Source organism: Bombyx mori, chromosome 4 (assembly GCF_030269925.1).
Source record: "Bombyx mori chromosome 4, ASM3026992v2".
Lineage (NCBI taxonomy): Eukaryota > Metazoa > Arthropoda > Insecta > Lepidoptera > Bombycidae > Bombyx > Bombyx mori.
The window spans coordinates 328,849-349,966 of record NC_085110.1 but is presented as its reverse complement, the minus strand read 5'-3'; the positions used below and the strand labels follow the sequence as shown (position 1 = coordinate 349,966).

General features: G+C 36.9%; 1 protein-coding gene across 11 annotated transcripts in view; it reads left to right on the top strand.

Annotated features, from left to right (window-relative positions):
• Positions 1-21,118, top strand: part of LOC101742943 (neuroligin-1) — a 111,538-nt gene that overhangs the window by 49,990 nt on the left and 40,430 nt on the right. For 2 of the 11 annotated variants that reach the window (XM_038021862.2, XM_038021861.2), the window contains exon 1: positions 381-3,998. The exons of 1 other annotated variant lie outside the window; for it this stretch is intronic. The gene's annotated coding sequence lies outside the window, so the exon portion shown is untranslated. Of the gene's footprint in view, positions 1-380; positions 3,999-21,118 lie in introns of those variants that run through there. 8 more of the 11 variants (XM_062677124.1, XM_038021858.2, XM_062677122.1 and 5 more) reach the window with 8 other exon arrangements.

Here is a 21,118-nt window from a genome sequence, read left to right as displayed (position 1 = left end):
GAAACGTTGGGCAGCCAGATATAGTGAGGGGTAGATCTCAGGGGTATTTAAAACTATGGGTTAGTCACCAATATCGAATTTCGAATTTTAATCTTCCTTTATCACAAACAATTTTCAATTTTAAACAATAATTACATTTAGACGCGGGCGCACGCTATTCTCACTCGAAACGGAAGCGCCCGGAACATAGATTATACACTGTTGAAAAGATGGACATAGATACTAACTATGTATAGCGAGCGGGCATACGGCCGCGAGAGTGACGTACCGGTCGGTTTGCTACAAGACCTTTTTCCAACGTTATTCAAAAAAGACATATCACTAATATGTTACTTATGTGTTCCGGTAACCACTTCAAAACAGACGGGATGTGACCTCTCTCGTGCTAAACGTCCAAACCGCGGTCGCGCCATTATTTTGCCGTTCGTGTTGAGCGCAGGTGTCACGTACGGCGCGTCGGCCAGTTGTCGGGCTTTTAACAGATAATCATAAAATTATAGTTTACTCTTTCTAATACATTTAAACTGTAACCAATGAATTTACCTTCTCTCTCACTGAATATTTACGACAAAACAACTGAAGGGGGCTGTGTGAATCAGTGTGAAATTCGAGCTCGGTTCGGTCGCACGTATTTGCGAATTATATAAAAATAACGGTTCAGTGAATTTGTTTATTGCTTAATAATGGAATTGTAAGTGTTCTTTCATTATATTTTACTAACACGGAGTAAATATTATTTGCATTTTATGACAAAAACAGTCTTTGAAGCAGCGGCCTCGTCATTTTTTGAACCTAACGGTCGTCTTTAGTTCGTCGTTTTTAATAGAAAAATTAATAAAATCCAAACGATTTTTTGTAATGAGATCAATATTTTAATGAACTTAAATATAAGTATTACAAAGGACGTGTATTTTAGTCGCAAATATAAAAATTTCGACTTCAAAGATGTGAAACACACCTAAGCGTCCAGATTACGGATTCTGAGCACGTAGGGTTTGACAGCCGATGTTCAAATTTAAAGATACGGCGCAGCAATTTGATATAAATTTCAATGAATTTGATATAAAAAAAAAATATTAATTTCTTTTTTTTTTGTTTTAGATATTTGATTTTTTTTAATTTTGTACCAGTGATTGGATTCTTTGCATAAGCCGACTTCTTGAACTAATTTATACTTTTTTATTTGCATAGATGGGTGAACGAGCTCACGGCCCACCTGATGTTAAGTGGTTACTGGAGCCCAGATACATTTGCAACTTCTTTTTTTTGTTTGTTTTATTGCATAGATGGGTGGACGAGCTCACGGCCCACCTGATGTTAAGTGGTTACCGTAAAAAGTTGATGATTTATCATTGTTACCATCCGTATTGTTGCACAATACTAAAAAAAACGCTGCATGTGTTGTACACTTTTTTTTTGCTATTTGGCGAGCTACAGCTCGTTCACACATGGTCTTCATTCCACTGCCTTGCCCGAACGGGCTCTTGAAGCGCACCCTAAAGTGCCCCGTTATTTATTACAACTACGCCGCGCGGCTCCGTTATCACAAAACCCTTCATTGTACCTCAAGTTGTTATTGTTTAACACTAGCAAGTGTTATGTTTAGTATGAACTATGCTTTGCGTTGAAGTATTTTGTTTATTAGTATTCAACTACGTATTCAACTACGGTGTAGAATTATGATACACTGAACACAGAGATAACGCGTTTTTGAGCACGACTTGTGTATAAATAATAATATCTCAAAAAATTAAGCGATTACATAGGTTTTTTTATTTAAAATTATTTTTTTTAAACTATACAAATTATAATAAAAAATAGAACCATACACCTGTCCATACAAAATAATTTATTTACACCCCTTTAATTTTGCGTAAAAATCTGGCGGCGCGAGCCGTAATTCTAGATAAACTTTACGTGTCAGAGATACGCAAATACAACAGTCAGATCTACAATAAAAATAATCAACATAACTAGACTAATATTCTCACTAAATAAACAAAAATCATAGCGATAACATTTACCATTACTGAGAAAAATAAAAATTAGTGCAACAGTTCTCATTCACACAGTGAAATCACTTTCGTTTTACAGATTTTTTTGTTCTACATACCATACAATACAAAAAAAAACAATTACTATACAACATGGTACTTTTAAAGCCCTTTCTAAAAAGGTATAACACTTGTACATTGGATCGCATTGTACAATGTATTCAAAGGAAAACAAAAAAAAAATCAGATCTCTCAGAGTGCTCCAGCCTTAAATTGCACCAAGGACACTTCAAATTTGAAATTCAAAACTCTTAAAAGTTAGTTGACATATTTTGCTCATGTTAGTACTAGATTAAAGATCAGGAACAAAAATAAGACGCTCCAGTGGCCACGTTTGCAGACACGAAAACATCTTCATTTCTTAGAAAAAAGTTTAATAATGTTAACGACTTCAGCTTATTCTAGACCTTAATACTTAAACATAAAGTTTAATTACCATTGCAAAATATATGTATTTAGGTCCTTTCGTCAGAAAAAGAATATTATGGAATAAATTTAAAATGTCACTTGAACATAAAAAGACATCGGTACAAAAATATTTATTCTAAAATGATACTTAAAGCCTAATTTATAAGGTTAAAAATATTAGTTTAGAGAAAAAATACTAATTTTATTTTTGCGGGAAAAATATTGCCAGCTTCAAAACCTTTTACGTATTAAGTAAACATTTTAAGTACATATATAAAAAAACATATAAATCATTTTAAATATTATCATTAATCAATCGATTTTAAGCACATAAAATAACATCAAAGACATAACCATTGGACTTTAACTTGTTACTATACTTGAGACCTTAGAACTTATATCTCAAGGTGGGTGGCGCATTTACGTTGTAGATGTTTGTGGGCTCCAGTAACCACTTAACACCAGGGTGGCTGTGAGATCGTCCACCCATTTAAGCAATAAAAAAAAACTTAACTTGTATTGTTATTTAAATATGTACAACTAAAACAAAAACATTAAAAATAAAATATAATGTGTACTCGTAAAAAAAAGATTAAGAAATAAATCCAATATCGGTTATTTAAAAAAATTATCGATATATGAATTTCATGTAATTATTTTTCTTTATACTGACAACACTGATTTTAATCTGACTGACGCGGTGAGACTTCGCTTGCTGCTTGGCTTGCGTTCAAAATGGATGTGTTTTGATTTTTCTTCGATTTATTTTGCTTTTATCAATAACGTTTCATACTACGGCTGAAAACCATTGTGTGAATTGTGGTTTTAACCTGACCGAGATTTAAAACCGTGTATATGCTCTCCTGTGCTATTTTTAGATGATTTACTAATTGTGTATGAAGATGAAGAAAAAATAGAATAATATCGATATTTAAAGAAGTATGTGTGTTTTTTATACCTTAATAACTACAATTGGATAAAAATACATTAGGAACATCTTAAACATTAAAAAAAGAAAAGTTCTTGAGGTATTTATATAGAAAATTAACCTCAAAACGAGTTTTTTATTTTTATTATATTTTTTATAATAATGGCGTCAATTTCAATATATTTTTTAGATATCTAATACATTTAAGACCTTGAATTTATTTTTATGAGGGTAGATCTAATACTTGTCAACTCACGACCGGATAAATTTAGTGTGAATATAAAATATTTTTTTTAAAAACTACGAATCACTGAACGACTGAACTAATTCAAAGACATATTACGCCGTTACTCAAAAAGACTTCCGCTGACGGCACGCCGCTGCTTGTACATCTCAATATTTTGGACTTGTGCTAATTTTTCCTTACGAACTACTACGGACGATCATCCTCGTCGTTGCGCGAGTGTCAGAGTTTTAGTGAGTGTTGTGAAAGTTTAGTAATAGTGAGTGAACACAGAGTCCAGCCGTCAAGCCGACCGCCATCATTACGTGTCGTCCGCCAGTCGTGTTTCCTAGACACTGCAATCTACAAGAAGCCGAGTTGTCAGGTACGTCTACTACTCATATCAAAATTACCTAGGCTCGGCCTGCCCCTCTTTCTGATAACACTTTGGCGATACTCACCCACTCGCAAGAACCTTCTAGATACTATAACCAGCGCACTGCCGTGGTGAAAATATCTAAGGATTTAGTTTTTTCCCACCAAATTACAATACTCAATTAAATTATTACTGTTAATTATAATATAAATTATTATTATCTTTATCTATATATATAAAAATGAATTGCTGTTCGTTAGTCTCGCTAAAATCGAGAACGGCTGGACCGATTTGGCTAATTTTGGTCTTGAATTATTTGTAGAAGTCCAGAGAAGGTTTAAAAGGTAGATAAATATCAACATTCCTTTTGTTTGTTTAAGTTTATTTTATACAAAAGTTTAGGTCTTTTATTTATCGATTGAGGCACTACGAAGTCTGCCGGGTCAGCTAGTTATTAATATTTATGCTTTATTCATATTTAATTATTTATACAGTCATTTGTGTTTTTAAACAATAATATAAGCATTAAATGTATTCCGAAAATGTTCACATCAAAACAGTGTCTGCTAATTATTAAATACTAGCAGCCCGTTCCGGCTTCGCTCGGGTCTTTAACAAAAATTTCAAAATAAAATAATATATACCAAATTATAAAGATAGTTTGAATATTATTATTTTAATGAACTTTTATTTGTTTTAAATGATATTTTTTTATCTATTTTTACATATCCGTCATATTTCCGTAAAATTTTACTGGATAGAAACTTTTAATACGATGCCTATGTGTGAACAAAGCATATTTTTTTTGTCGTATCCGCTAAAACGGGTACCGTATACACGGAGACTATGTGTGAACGGGCTGTTAGGGCCAGCGTCGTGTCAACAATGCAATTCACAATTATATAATATGGCACAGAAATTAAGTACGCTATTGGATTATTATGGGTGTTGGTTTATTAATGGGTATTTTATTTATGTGCGATCTTTTAACTTTGTGATAACTAGGTACGATGAATTGCAAGTTACCTAGTTGTTTTTTATTTATTTGTATATATAATTTTTTTTTTTGTATTTTTTTTTTTTGGATTTTTTTTTGGTTTTTTTTTTTTGTTTTTTTTTTTTTTTGTTTTTTTTTTTTTTTTCTTTTTTTTTTTTTTTGTTTTTTTTTTTTTTTTATTCTTCACGATAATATTGAAAAAAATGTTTATTTGACCTATCAATCAAATAGGTTCGAAAAAAAAAAACAAATCATAATGTTTATTTTTTATTTTGAATAAGTCAATAAACATATAAGTATATATATCTGTACTTTATTAGCCTTCGTTGTTATTTTTCACTATTTTTAAGAATTTTTTTTGTATGTTTTTTCTTCCAGACATGTGGCTTTTTTCGTTGAAGTGAATGCCCGGTTTCATGTAAATCTTGAATAATTAATTATTATACCACTTGCAAGCATATATTTTGCAAAATCTTAGTTTTTTTGAGACACTGTTTTTTGCACTAATTTTGAGTGTCATATTTGAGACGCTCATACTCAAAATCTATAAAATAAAACGACATGTCCATGTTTAAACTGGCTTGGCAATAAGCTTAAATTATTGGAAACAAAACACTTTTTGTCCCTGTCGTCAAAAACGTATTCTAAACAAATGAATTATGAGACCCACTCAAGTGACATTTGAAGTAGGTCGTTTATTTTGAAACGCGTGTTGTATAAACAAAATGTATGGGAACATGTGCCACTTTTATCGTGTTTGTATTAAGTACGTTAGTTTGTTTAAGAACTTTATAATATTACATCCAGCAAGCGTTTTAATTTTTTTTTATCGGAATATGAAAGTTAAATTTGCGTACCCCGTATTATTTTTATTAGAACTGTTAGGTGTAGTATTAGACATTACATAAAGAAATCTATCTTCTTGATAAATCCAATTGGAATTCTACAAAATTCCAATTAGATTTAGAGAAAATGTAGTTTTTCTAGATCTAGGTCTCGTGCCGCGCCGTTCGTGTTGATAGGCCGTACTACGTACCAACACGACGGGCAACGCGCGTTAAATGTCATTTAGCCCGAGAAAGGATAAGAAAAAGAATGGATTATTTAAAAAAAATGGTTTTCTTATTATACTTAGTAGTATTATGTTCTGATACAAGTGTACTCTGATACACAAGTTTTGTTTCGGTAGATACACGGTCAGTCTGACTAATAGTTTTGCTCGACGGAGGCTGTATTGTGAGCTATTTCTGTAGCGAAGCAATCACGCGATCCAGTGTCAAGAGTACGAGCTGCTGTTCGGGTGCAATTGAAGCCTCCACATCGTGTATCAGGGCGGCTGCATCCACGTTGTTGTGGAATCAAATTTATTTACCTATCGTTATTAAAAGCAAAATATGGAATTGATATCATTAAAGAAAAAACTTAAATCACTGACCACACAAGAGACTACCGCTCGAGCGGGCACCCGGGTAACTAATTCGTTCATTTACACAATATGTCCGTTATCGCTTGGGATATTATGATAACATGGTTGTACTAAAGTTATTTACGATGTGGCATATTTCTTTTGTCACAGATACTTGCTATGTACAAAAACTAACGAATTCATTAACAACTCATTCTGCAAGACCCTTCTTCTCGCAAATATGCTAACCACCGATATTATAACTATATCGATCGATCGAGTTCGAACGTGTGAAAACTAATTTAGTTTCCCATCGATAAATCAAACATTTAAAGGCAATTTGAGTGAGGCAGGAACGCGAGGTAAAATTAATAAGATAACAAATGATCCAATTAATATTGTAGTCATTATCGAACCTAAAAGCGTCCTTTATGGTGTAAATTTATTACTTTTATTAGTTAGTAGCGCCTACTACGGAATCGGAAGATCACATTCATAGCAAGTTATTATTACAATGTTATCCCAATTGGGGTTCGAGTACTATACCACGTAAATGAAATTGAATCGGAATGAAGTGTTGCTGTTATCATTATTATTATTATTATTAAGTAAACGGCAAATCGACCCGCAGTGTGGTCGCGTGTAGTGGTAGAGCGACTAGAGAACCTATACCGTAACGCCTTGCCTATTTCTATTTCAGAAACATTCCTGTCATAGTTGGGTGTATTGATGTGAGCCCAAAGCGATCTTAAGTGATTTTCAGCTGACAGTACCTATAGTTTTTGGTAATTTTTAAATTTTGATTTAGATGAAATGGAAGTTATCGTGCAATCGAATTACGGCACTAGATCGCTTTTGTGAGAATTATAGGAGCCCGTGGGCGGCTACACGCTTCAGGAAAATGATCCGGGAGGTTGTATTCTATAGTTTGTCTCCTTTTAGTTTTCGTTACACTGGGCTTCATCATCATAACACAACTAATCTACAAAACGTAGACTGTGTAACAGCTACGAAGCAATTTTAATGAATTCTTGGTTAATAAGTCATTTCAATTTTCTCACAAAATATAAATTCCTAACAATCATTCAGGAGTGCCGTAATCCCGCCGAAGAGGGCCGTGACGTCACTCAGAGGTCCTTTCAGATGCCCTGAGGACCCAACATTTGCATACTAATCTATTAAATCTACCAAACGAATCTTCATGCTTTTGCCGTTTCGGATTAAGTTCGAGAGAGCTTTAAGTTCAATTTCGTTGGTATAAAATACGATATTAATGTTGTGAAAGCTTTGTGTTCCGAACTTAATTAGGACATGTCTTATTCGTTAAATTTCTAGAGCTACACATTAAAGAGTCATTCTTTTTTATAAGCACATTTATTTTGAAGGTGGGCGGACGTACATTGATCATTTAATTCTTCGTGAGTTTGGAAAATTTCCGTTTTTCTTTATTGAAATAGAATAGTACTTTTTATTTGTTAGTTTTTTTATCATGTTACAGGTTCTCGGTCATAGCAGATAGAGTTGGTGGCAGTTTTAATAGAATAAACTCTAGATTTAAACAAGGGACCGATGGCTAGCGTGTTGCGGTACACAGTAAGGATTATGTTTATCTAAATATTACGACTTTAACGGTTCAGTATCGCATTTATTGTTGTCAAATAATGTGTAATGTCGCGGAGGATGGTGCCACGACAACTGTAAAGTATACGAAACCTCGAAAATAGTATCATTATATAAAAGAATACGAGACGAAACAGTAACAGTAATTTATATTATGTACGCGACTCGCGTATAGCGAAGATAATATTGAAGGTTACGTTTATCTGTATTTCATTATTAGTCTTTTCATTGAATCCCAATAGTCCTTTCATGTCATTAAAGTCTCTACTAATTACAGAAGTTTTGTTCTGATAAACCCTCGCACCTTATCTTTGGCCCTTAATAGGCTATTACTTAGTTTTATAAATCATAAACGGAACATTTCAAGAAAACTTAAATGACAGTTTACATAAATTATACTGTTTGATTGTTATCGAGAGGTTATTAGACTGAATGAAGTATTACTCATCATCAGGTATCCCTGTGGTCGAAGTTAAAGTTTTCATTGTTAGATTGGTGCAAGGGCTGCATCACGCCTCAAAACGGATCACATACCCCAACTTTTTGACAATAGCCGCATCAGACCACCTGATAATAAAAACCCCCAAACCTAAAATAATCATTATCAAAAGTTTTTATTTGAGTAGGCCTTCTAAACGCTTTTAAATAGAACTTTATCACTAATTCAGAATAGTAGAACGAACTAATAAAATCGACAATAAACCCAGGTCTTGTTTTGCTTTTTATAAATAATTAATTATGCACATAGGTACATCCCATATTTTACTAAACGTTATTATTATATTGACTTGGTATATAGAATTAAGGGTAACTTGACTGTCACCGAGTGGTGGCCAGATCTCATATGTATATATCATGACGCTTACGTACTACCTTCACATACACTACCGGTCTGAAGTTCTCTCTCGCTAATTCATTTAGACTCAAGTGTTTTCTCAGTGACTAGGCCACTTTGCCATTGTGGCGATGACTTCAAATAGAGTATCGAATACGAACAATAGCTATTGTCGAAGCAATCCGATTGGAATCGATACGAGAGCTTTCGCTAATAACGTAATTGGTTCTTATTGTTGACGACAATGTGTGTACTTGATCGGTGCCATTACACTGAGGCCGGCTGGACTCTTTTGTTACATAGTTGACGTCGGGATTGGCTCACTGCACTGCTTGATCGCGGTTATCTTACATTGTAGAGGTTTGTATGGCAATTTGTATTTAGCGTTTCGGTTTGACGGGTGGGGCAGCCGTTGTAACTATACTGAGACCTTAGAACGTATATCTCAAGGTGGGTGTTGGCATTTACGTTATAGATGACTATGGGCTCCGGTAATCACTGAACACCAGGTGGGCTGTGAGCTCGAAGGAAATTGAGACTGTCGTTTCGCCTATACAATCTGGTCTCCGGTATTCAGGTAGCTCGAATCCTTTGAGTCCAAAAAATGTAGTACACTGAGCAGGTATCGCGATATATAAATTCACAAACAACCATGCAAATGTCCGTGACCAGCAAAATATCGGCAATTTAAAATAATAAAAAAGTTAAACCTATCTTTAAGTCTGTCAATATTTTTGATTAAATTTTCTATGCAGGCCCATACAGGTTATATGGCACAGTTTATTATAAATATATTTCACAACAACGCAACAATTTGTTATCGGAGTAATACATAAATAACAACTCCAAACTTCAAAACGCAAACCAGATATAAGACATTAAATAATAAATGCCGCATTAAACCAAGTCAGAGGTTGGAACTAGTCGGCTCAGTGTGTGATTTCTGACGGCGGCTTCATTATTCAGAGGTCGGGAGGGTCCGCACGCATCAGCACTCTTAAATAATTCCTCAGTATACCTAAGAACATATCACATGAGCCATATTTCAATGTTTGCGCGAGCCGACTCTAGGAAGGATTGAGCCGTACACAACTAGGTAGATAGGCATAGTACTACTACTAGCTTTATGCACAACTTTAGCTTGACATGTTAGGCTGTCATGGGATTTTCTTATTTTGCTTTTATTTACTTTTGATTTTGAATAATCGGAAGTTTTAGAGAGGCACTAAGATATGTCTACATCGGATATATATCAGAGACCGGGAGCTCGTCTACTTGTCTTTGTCAATAAAAACGCACTCGCACTACATTAGAACAGTTTGGGCGTAGGTATTCTTTGTCGGCGCACCCCTTTGTTGTGCCTTCGAGTAATTACAGGACCGGCTTCCTGCGTCGCTCTACAAAAGAGTTATTCTCATAAAGATGCTTTTTGTTCTAAATGTACTTGAGTTACTGCCACTAAACGTTTCTCGTAGGAAATTATTTCTTTTAGTATCTTTCAAGACGGAGTCATGATTCGATTTTCTTAATTTTCTGACTTCACTCGTTTATGTTTTTTTTTTCGAAATCGAGATTAACCCGCCCTCCCACTGAACCCAACATGCAATCTCAATTATTTCTACAATCGAACTCCTACCTCATACCTAAGCCATGCGTCAGCCTGTTGAGTTTCTTGCCGAATCTCCTGAGCGGGTCGCATCATCCGAGCGGCCGATCGCGTTCGCCTCTTCTTGAGATGAGATGTTAGTATTTCCTTCGTGGGTGCTTGAGCAGCTGTTAGCAAGTCACACACCTCTTGGCTGAGCTCGTGCTGGTCCGCCTGTCCTGGTGAAACTGGAAAAGCCTCCGGTTCATCAGTAATTCTTCTTCTTATTCTCAGTCGTATGCACTCTTGGCAGAGTGGTCGTGGTCATCACTTCAGGTGGTACGCTTCACCAGACGTCGCCATTCCTCGCGTACCGCGTACCTTCTTGTGCACTCATCAGTAATACCTACTTAAAAAAAGATATCAATCCTGACGTAGTCTATTCATTCGTTGTGAGCACCTGGGACGTCTTATGCTTGTACGTTAAACTATTGAAGTTTCAGCTGTCACTCTCATTAAAGTATTCTAATTAATTTAAACAAAAAATAATAATTAACTGAATTCATTGAAATAAATGAAAATTTTACACAATTGTTGCAAAGTGTTCGTGACATTTCTAAATCGGGACACGAATACTAATAACGATGATGATTATGATTATTTAGGAATATAAGTAAGTGTTGTTAACATCTTACTAGATATTTGTTATTAGTTTTTCCTCACTAAGATCAATAAAAGTAAAATAAAAATAGAATAAAAGCAAATCGTGTCCAAACGCCATTCAATTCAGAACAGTTCAACAATTGTTTATTTAATAATTTTCCTTAAGCGTCGGCCTCATCCCGCCCCGCACCAATTAGGGTCGCCCCGCATTTCCAATTAACTTGGGATCGCACCACAAAAGATTCCGATCGCCACTGGTACGCCGATAAATCGCTGCCTCTCCGCAACAAAGGTTTCAAACACACCGATACATCGGCTTTATTTTGTTGCATTGTAAATGTTTTGCGAATGTTAGTATTGGTTTGGTTTGAGTGTGTCTCACCTTTAAAGAACGTCAAATGTTCTTTAAAGGTATCCTGATATTTTCTTAACTGCCATTGAACACAAGCTACAAGCTTTCCCGGCTTAAGAGCATTTTTCATCAGTTTCATCGGGTCGCTACAAGAATAACTTAAAATCTCTCTTTCTCTCTCTCTCTTTCTCTCTGTCTCTTAGAATAAATTCAGTCACCGAGCAAGCCTAAGGCTCATCAATCTCTCGCTATAAAATATATGTATTTATTATCCTGGTCCTATCCGCAATAATTTATGTTTTAATGTATATGACCTATGTATATTATGATTATGATGGATATGACACAACAATGACATTGTAACATTAAAAAGAGTACAAAATATATAGTGACCGAATAAACGAATTTCCACATCAATAATGATAAAGCTACGGATGTTGTTTCAAAATAAAACTGTCCATAAATTTTATGGAATTAAGCAAAATTGTATAAACAAAATTAAATAAAAACACCGATAACTTCCTTTTCACATTTCAATGAACCTCGCGCAAAATCATTCCTTTTCAGTTAACATTTAACGTTTCCAAAATTTATATTGAATTTAAATTGGTTATATTTTTACGAATAAAAATATACCGAAGTAAATAAGCTTTTTATTTCGTGAACTAAGGTGATATCTTTTCAAAGAACATCAAAAGTAGATTTAAGTGTTGCACAATCCAATAATAGGTGTTAGGATTAGAGAATAATTATGTGGTTCAAAAGAATGCTTGTTTTATTATTTTTATCCGTAGTTACGGACTAACCAGTAACTCAGCTCCACTGAACCGTCACTCCGTCGTTACGCCGTAGCAGCGACGGGGTCACAACTCAGTGGAGCATCATGTGGTGCAGGGCATGATAGCGGGTGGGTACAAGAGCGCGCGGTAGATCATCGGTACGATGGACCGACCAAATGAAAGCAGCTCTAAACGGTCCCATCAACGAATGCATAAGAAGAGCCGCGGTACGCGAGGAATGGCGACGTCTGGTGAAGCGTACCACTACCCGAACTCTGCCAAGAGTGGAAACAATGGAGCAGAAGATCCGTGGTTAAGTAATCTTCAATCGATCGAACATAAAATTGAAGGAATAGAGGGACGGGAGAAAAATGACCAAACTCAGCAGGGTTGTTCAATGATGCACAGGTATAATAGTAACACACAGCTTATTAGTGGTGGCGTCTTGTGAGCCCACACGTGCACGTACCACCACCCTGCTTATATCCGATATAAAATGGTTAGAAAGTAATTTCTGTATTCTACTGTACTCCATTATTATTTCGATAGATGAGAAGATTGACTTATTGTCTATCGGGTGTAATTAGACGGTATGAATTCAAAGTGTCAAATTAAAAAATTATTACTAGTCCAATACTGAAGCATCAAAGGAATCAAAAAACAAATCAGACCCTAAGCCGACGGCCATTCAATTTGAACGTTTGGAATTTAATTCAATGTTGTATTTTCAATCATCAAATAAAATTTATCACTGGAACGAAATCCAACGTGAATAAACCAAAGGGACACTTGTGTGCATAGTCATAATAATTAAATGAACGTCCTTACATTAGACGACCTGTATGCTATCACACATCTTGAAGCCCGCTCTATAAGTCTGAACTGCGTTGAGATAACAGCCATGCTCCAGCTGCCTTGCTTGATTAGTTCGAATGCACGGGCGCTTCGCTGCTGAATTGTAAATGTTACACCTACGCGTTAACAGCGCGCCCTTCACAGTAAAAATCCAATCAGTATAGTCAAGTTACCGGCGCGGCGCCCCGCCCACCCCGCTCTGCCTGCTCAGCCCCCTCAGCCCGTAAGTAACATCAAAGTGTCACAGCATATTTTGTAGTGAGCCGAGAAGCGCCAAGTTCGTTCGTCGGGATAATTGATGTCGAAAAGTCATTAGTGTCAGAGCGGATCGTGTCGAGGCACGCCTTGTTTGGTTAAACATAGTTTTATTAATAATTTAAGTGAAATTGGGGACGTTCTTTGATGAACTTTTAGTAGCAGTTTAGGGTTACATCACATAAAGTCATTCGCAGGCATTGTTTATATTTTCCTATAGCTGTAATCCAAATTGTAAGTACCGTACTGTATTATGACAATGTACTGTAATCTTTTTAATACTTGGACCGATTTGTGAGTGATCTTTCATTTACATAAGCTTGAATATCAATTTAGTGTTTGTCTTACTTAGACTGTTGAAGTTAAACTTAGAATACAAATGTCCTAACGGAACAGAAGCAAGCAAGTGAAGTTAGGAAGTAACAAACTTTCCATAACAAAGTATAAACGACGTACGTGCATGGAGCATGGATCTGTTCGATAGAAGGACCTTAAGGAGCCAACACTTCATTGCTTTAACAAGATTGCCACCAAACAGCAACTTTTTAAACTACTTGGCCTAGCAAGTTCAACCAGATCCAATATCCAACGTACTTTACGTCTTTAAATGTTCAAAGTTTCCGTCGAAACCGCTTTTAAGGAGCAAACGCTAATAGAAAACCCTTTATCAAAGTTTGACAGAATTTATTTCGCGAGGGATTCCCGTAAATATACGCGGCCCTGGCGAGCTTGGGGTGCGCGGCTTGGGGTAGTTCCTAACCTGCGGTTAGTTTGTGGTCGCTTGTATGTGATTGAACAGTGTCTTGGAGGAAGTTCACGTGTTTTCCAAGTGTCGGGTTTTGGAGAATTTGGGGTATCAGGTCGGTTAATATTTGTAATACTGTGTTTAGTTTTGTAGAATATCGGCGCGCCAATCAGTCGTTATTTATTTATTTATTTATTTATCATAGCTTAGTAGAGATAGAAGCTCCTAGTCCTTATTATTGTTTTTACTGAAAGGACAGGGGTGAGGGTGCACTTTATGTTTAGTCCTTTACGTCACGATCAACTATATTTCAGGCGTTTAAGATAGATAGATTAATTGTTTTTTGACAAACATGAGCTACCTACTGAGTGTGAAACTCACTTCAGTCTTAACATCGGGGACTCAGGTTAGTTTGAGGAAAAGCTTGGGAAAGTTGGACTGACCAGATAAAAACGGCAGTCAGAAAGGAGTGGCGGCATATTGTGTAGCTTGCCACCAATGCCGGAAATCATGACCACGACCATGCCACTACAGGTTCCAACTCAAATATTAAAGAGTCGTCGTTCCATACAATCAAGATGTTGATCATGTATTCCATGATGAAGTTCATGTTGTGAAGTCTATGGGCTCCGGTAGCCACATAAAATCACGGAGGCTGTGAGTTTATCTCAGTATCTAAATAAATCAATTGATTATTTCAAAAGTAATCCGTATAAAAGAGATCCCAAATCGTTTTAAGACCACAGCTTTGTAATTTTCATCACAATACAACATCTATCATTATTAACAAAGGCAATATTCTTGTTATTTTTGAGAATATTTGAGATCAAAGATATTTATGATGGTTTCTGATGGGTAACTTCACTCTCTCTCTTGTTATTCTGAAGTAAATTTTAATTAAACTCGAAAATTTTGCCACACGAACTAAATGTCAGTGTCATGACATTAAATTTGACTTTTTGCAGTAAATCCAGTTCCGTTGTCATCATTTCAAGTAATGAAATATATTTTACTATGGATTTTGTCTTAATGAGTTTAATAGGGTGTTATTTGTCGAAATCAGAACCACAATGTCGGATGTGCCATACACACCAACTACAACTACAACTACACCTCCTGCATCACAAGGTTTCGTTTTGTACAACGAGATCGAGAAGTATAGTAACAGACTACAACATAAAAATAATGCTGTGATTTTATCACGAGAGACTAATACCGTATAGTAACCGTTCCTAAGGGTTTTTAATCATGTGTAGGGCTGCCTTATCAGTGTTTCAAAGCCAACGACACGGACCGCTCTGACGGCTCACGTAGAAACAAACACTGATTTTTTTCTTTAGTTAAGTGGTCAAATGAGTACCTATTAGACTCTTCATTCATACAACAGCACTTCGAGCGTATTAAATTTTCCAAAATGAGAATCAAGATAATTTGAAAGTTTATATAAATATCTTGTAGGTAATAAGTCAAGTAAGATATCTTGTTCGGCATTAATCTCTGCAGCTATCCTCAGTCGAGTTCCACAGGACTAATGAAGTCTCAACTCTATTGGCCTCTGTAATTGATGCGTTTGTCCAACTCTAAACTCTCATTACTCAATGGAGACTAATAAAAAATAATGTTGCGTTTTGATGTATTCTTGAGTGTCGACCGTCACGTCGATACACATCCATGCACACATTGAATTGAAATACGTGGAGTGTGTCCACTCCAAAATAGCTGGACAAATTAAGTTGATGTTCGAACATCAACATCGCACATAGTATGTGTCCACCGCCTGCCTGAGCAGAATTAGCCACCTTTTTTATTTTTTTTGTTATTGTTTAGATGGCTGGACGAGTTCACAGTTCACCTGGTGTTAAGTGGTAGCTGGAGCCCATATACATCTACAACGTAAATGCGCCACCCACCTCGAGATATAAGTTCTAAGGTCTCAGTATAGTTACAATGGCTGCCCCACCCTTCAAACCGAAACGCATTACTGCTTCACGGTAGAAATAGGTAGGGTGATGGTACCTACCCGTGTGGACTCACAAGAGGTCCTACCACCAGTAATTACGCAAATTATAATTTTGCGGGTTTGATTTCATATTATCATATTCGGGTTATCGTCATATTTGGGAGTATGGGGATATATGGCAATATAGCAGCAGGCTATATGGGGATAGCCTTCTCGAAGCTTTGCTTTGGTTGGGTGCAAAAGAGTTCTTACTTTGTTACTTACTTCTAACTTGATTTTAGCTTCGTACTGGCTATGACTACGATACAACAAAAAATCTGTTTTCCCGAAAATCGACGACTCTAAATTGCACCTGTTGCACGTCATTGCTGATGTTTATGAACGAGTACAATGAAGTGGGTCAGAAGCTTGCCTGGCTTCCATGGACTTCAGCTCTTTTCTTGATCATAATAAATCCCCTCCAATTTTACTTTCAACAAAAAGTAAGCCAATTCTCTCTAAATTATACACTTTGGAGACCCGTGAACACTTTCCCTTGTGGTCTCAAGCCGTGCATGTAAATTGGCGTGAAACTTGGCCAACTCGTCAAATGTTTGCCGATACATAATGCATGGACTAAGTTTACGCGTTAAGGCGAGGCGATGCTGTAAATCCAACTTGTTCAATCTTATGCTTACTACAACCTAAGACGGTATCAAATTATTTTGAAATTATGGAAGTAAATGATGGTTGAGAAAAATATACTTTATATAGAAACATTTCTTGATAATTTTGATTAAAAGCGAATATTATTTTGTATATTATCGAATATTATTTTGCATAATTTTTTTTTAATGCCTTTGATACAGACTAACACTACTAACCAACGGACAGCTTATTCGTGTTGCACATGTATTTCCCAAATGCAGATGTATATAAAGAGATAGGGTCTACCTGGGGTCCACACACATCGCACATCGTGAATGCCATCTATCGTAATGGATAAACTCGGTTCTAGTGAACTCATCACTGGTCCCTTTTTCACACATTGGTTGTGACCAATGTGTTGTGATGTAAAACTGATGTGACTTTCACAAGATTATTTCGTATTATGTGTAATGTAAATTTCGTAAATGTGTGTACACATAATACGAAATAATCTTGTGAAAGTCACATCAGTTTTACATCGAACAAACAAAAATATTTATCCTCAGATCCCAGGTACTACGGGAAAGATTCAGAACATTTCTTTTTTAACGAGGCAACATATTAGAGTTTACAGAAGTTCAGTGACGAACTAGACGTTAAGTCATGCGTGACTCCGCTGCGTCTCGAGCTCAATGAGAAACTTTACTTTAATATGTCAATAGACTTTGAAACTTTCAGGTCTCGGAGGCAGGCTTGGAAATACCGTGCCTTAATTATAGAATATGAGGCTTGTTACTGTTTGTTGTCATAATATTATTAAAAGTTACCAGTTCAATAAATTATGCCTTGTTGATAGCACATAAATCGTAGTGATTATTGTTTTTTCGAACTTTCTTTCTCTATAATATTCTATATAAACTAATACTAACTTATTATAAACTAATAAACTAAAAGAAATTTTACGAAATCTACATTTAAATGTTGACGAAGCTGTACAATGGCGCTCAGGACGCGGAGGGGAACAATATAGTATCATTCCAGAAAATAAACAAAGCCTCTAAATCATTAATTCAAAATTGACCAAATAGTAAGTGCAACCTCAACTTGATTTTCAAGTTGAGACGTGGGTGGAAGCTGCTGATCACACGCGATTAACGACTGTTGTTTCCTACAGACAGCAGTTTATTTTAAGAAGTAGTATGTCTATTTCTCCAAAGTTTATACAGTATAACCGACTCAAAAATATCCTTGGAGAATACATACTTATTATGAAGAACTTTTGTGGGATTTTGAGGTCACGAACAATGAGTTCAACTAAAGTGAAGTATGATGCCGTAATTCAAGTGATTTTGTTAATTTCTCTTGTAAAGTTACGAGTTTGACTAAGTTTGATTTGCCTAAATTGAGCCTAAGTCGCGATGGCTGATGAGTGGTTTTTTGTATGAAGATAGATGAATAAGCTGATCAACTTTAATTTACCGTCCTTACAAGAGTGCTAACCTAAAAAGATTATAGAAACGAGTTTTTAAGTCTACCGATCTTAGGAATCATACTTTAGAATATATTTTTCCAAATTTATTGTGTTTTGTCCTGAACTATCGCACTCAGCTGATATATGTACATCTGTCTCTCATAAAAACCAAACACAAATTATGGCAGTAAAGGAGAAAAAAAACATGTTATTTATTATGAGTCGCCATCAATACATCTGGAACAGACAGTTCGTGCTAATATTAATTCCGTGAGCGCGTCCGACCGACAGTCCCGAATCTGTTTGCCGCTGAAAGCAGAGATATAACAGAAAGCTCCATCATCCATCAATCTAATTTGGCGTCACTGAAACTTGTCCCGGGCGGTCGATCCAGCGCCCATATTTTTACGATACGCCTTTAACATTCCCTCATAGCCCGTTTTATATGGGGGCAATAAATCCACGCCTCGGAGCAAGACGGCGTGCACCGGCTTTTGATATACGACTTCATTTTTAACAGAGTCCTAATATTATGCATAGCTCGATGATAATTATGGGTCATGTTTTTGTTGAAATAGCTCAGTATTTTAATATTTGTGTGTAGTGTTATAATAATATGTATTTCAAAAATCTCATGATAAGGCAATATTTACTGAATAAGAGTCGAGTAGGAAACTAATTATCGTTATATTACAGTTGTCGTTAATAATGAAGAACAAACCGATGAAACAACTACATCTAAATGTGTAATAAATATACTTAGAGTATTATTTAGAATATTACAAACTAAATATTACAATAGTGTTATATATTTCTAAGCTAAAACTATCTTATATTACTCCCTCAATATCCAGATTGCTCAAAGTATGCATAAGAAAAAAGATCATAAAAGAGAAAGCTGTTATTCTGTGAAAATGTCTGTCGCGATCTTGAAGGGTGTCGTAAATAAGCGACAGTTGGAGGATCAATCATAAGGAATATATAGGTACATTGTGAAACATTGTGAAGACTGAATTAAATTCTTGTAAGATGTTTATTATTCGTAATGGCTGAAATTAAATGTAGAAATCTGTTCACTATCTTGGCTGTGATGGCAAAAATTGTATTACGTACTTTGGTTGGCGATAAAATAGACTTTTTTATATTCGTAGTAGCTATGGTCCAATATGTTATTAAATGAGAAGATTCGCAGAAAAACCACGGTAACCGATATATCCCAAAGGATTACGACATTGACATTGAACTGGCAGTAGGCAGGGCACACTGCTCGTAGAACGGATGGCCGGTGTGGCTGAAATGTTCTTGACCGTGGCGACCGCGTACCGGAAGACATAGCGTGGGTAGACTCCTATAAGATGGACCGATGATCTATTGAGATTCGCGGGGATCCGCTGGATGCAAACAACGCCGGACTGATCTTTGAGGCAAGGCCTGGGATAGGGCTAGGTCCAGCAGTGGATGTCTGTGGGCTGATTGAATAAAACCGAATGTTATATTTCTACCCATTTGTGTAATATGTTTCCGAAGAGGGTACATACGCACAAAAACTTCATCGATATGCACCAGGTACATTGCTTATTTTTTAACCAAATAATCTACGAAACAAACAATCCGCTCAGTGAACTAGAAGTCACATTTCACATAGACTGATAGTACCGTTGGAGTCAGAAGCGAAATGCTTTGGATTAGTCACGAGCCCCCTGGGGCAATGGCCGTAGGAGTTTTTTTTTTTTTTTTTTCCCTACCTATGCTGATAGCCTTGAGAGGCTACTTCAGCTTCACCCTAACGTTAGTAGGTGAGCTCGCGGGGCTCAACCGGAGAGTTGCTAAAACTGACCCTAGCAAGAGCAGTGCTTCGCTGAATCTACCACCGGATCGGAAACGCGACCCACTGAGAAGATCCGGCGAGAAACTCAGTGGGCTGTGTCTATGGGTTAGTTCGCTCGTCGAGCCCTTCGTCGCAAGCGACGGGTTCGACGAGGACGGTGACCGGTGCTTGTGGTGCCTAAAAGCACCGTTAATGGATCAGGAGGATCCGTAATGACGTGCTTTGGGCGACGTCGACGGTTTACCATTCGGTCTACTGGGTCGGGTATGTAATTTCCAGCGGCTACGATGAGAGGGTTCTCATGTCGTGCCGCCTTCTCAAAATGGCGCAGCGATGCCGACTGTAGATACTTACTAAAGGAGTCGAGCTCCAGGTCGTCGTGGAGATCCACATTCCTAAGGAACCAAGGCGCTCCGACGGCTATCCTGCAGAATCGTGATTGAATAACCTGAAGGGATTTCAAGTTGGTGCGGGCTGCGTGAGCGAACACTACGCTTGCATACGTCATGACGGGGCGTATACAAGTTTTGTAGAGAGTTACCTTATTACGGAGGGACAGTTTGCTTCGACTACAAAGCATTGGATAGAGTCGTCCTAGAATAAACGCGGCGCGGTCGCGTACCGTTTTTATATGGGGACGGAATGTCATCCCTCTGTCGAGGGTGACGCCTAGATATTTGACCTTCGAGACCCACGGTATGGGCTGGCCAAAGAGAGTGATGGGACTAACGGCGGAGGTGTTTGCGCGCCTACTACGGAGTGGGATGCTCGAAGTGATGTTCGGAGGGCGACCCCTTTTGAAGAGCACCGCTGCGCTTTTCGTGGGGTTGATGTCTATTCGCCACTTCCGGAACCACTGTCCCATGGTGGCTACTGCGATCTGGAGTCGCCGATGAAGCAGCGACATCTTCCTACACGAGTAGTAGATAGCCGTGTCGTCGGCGAAGAGCGCTAGATGGGTCTCCGGAGACCGGGGTATATCATTGATATACAAACTAAATAATAACGGGGAGAGCGCGGAGCCTTGCGGGACTCCGGCGGTCAGTTGACGGGGACGAGAACTAGTTCCCTCTACTCGATATCGAAACGAACGGTTCGACAAGAAGTCTCGTATGATGAGCACGAGTCTGTCTGGCACTCCCATGTTGTACA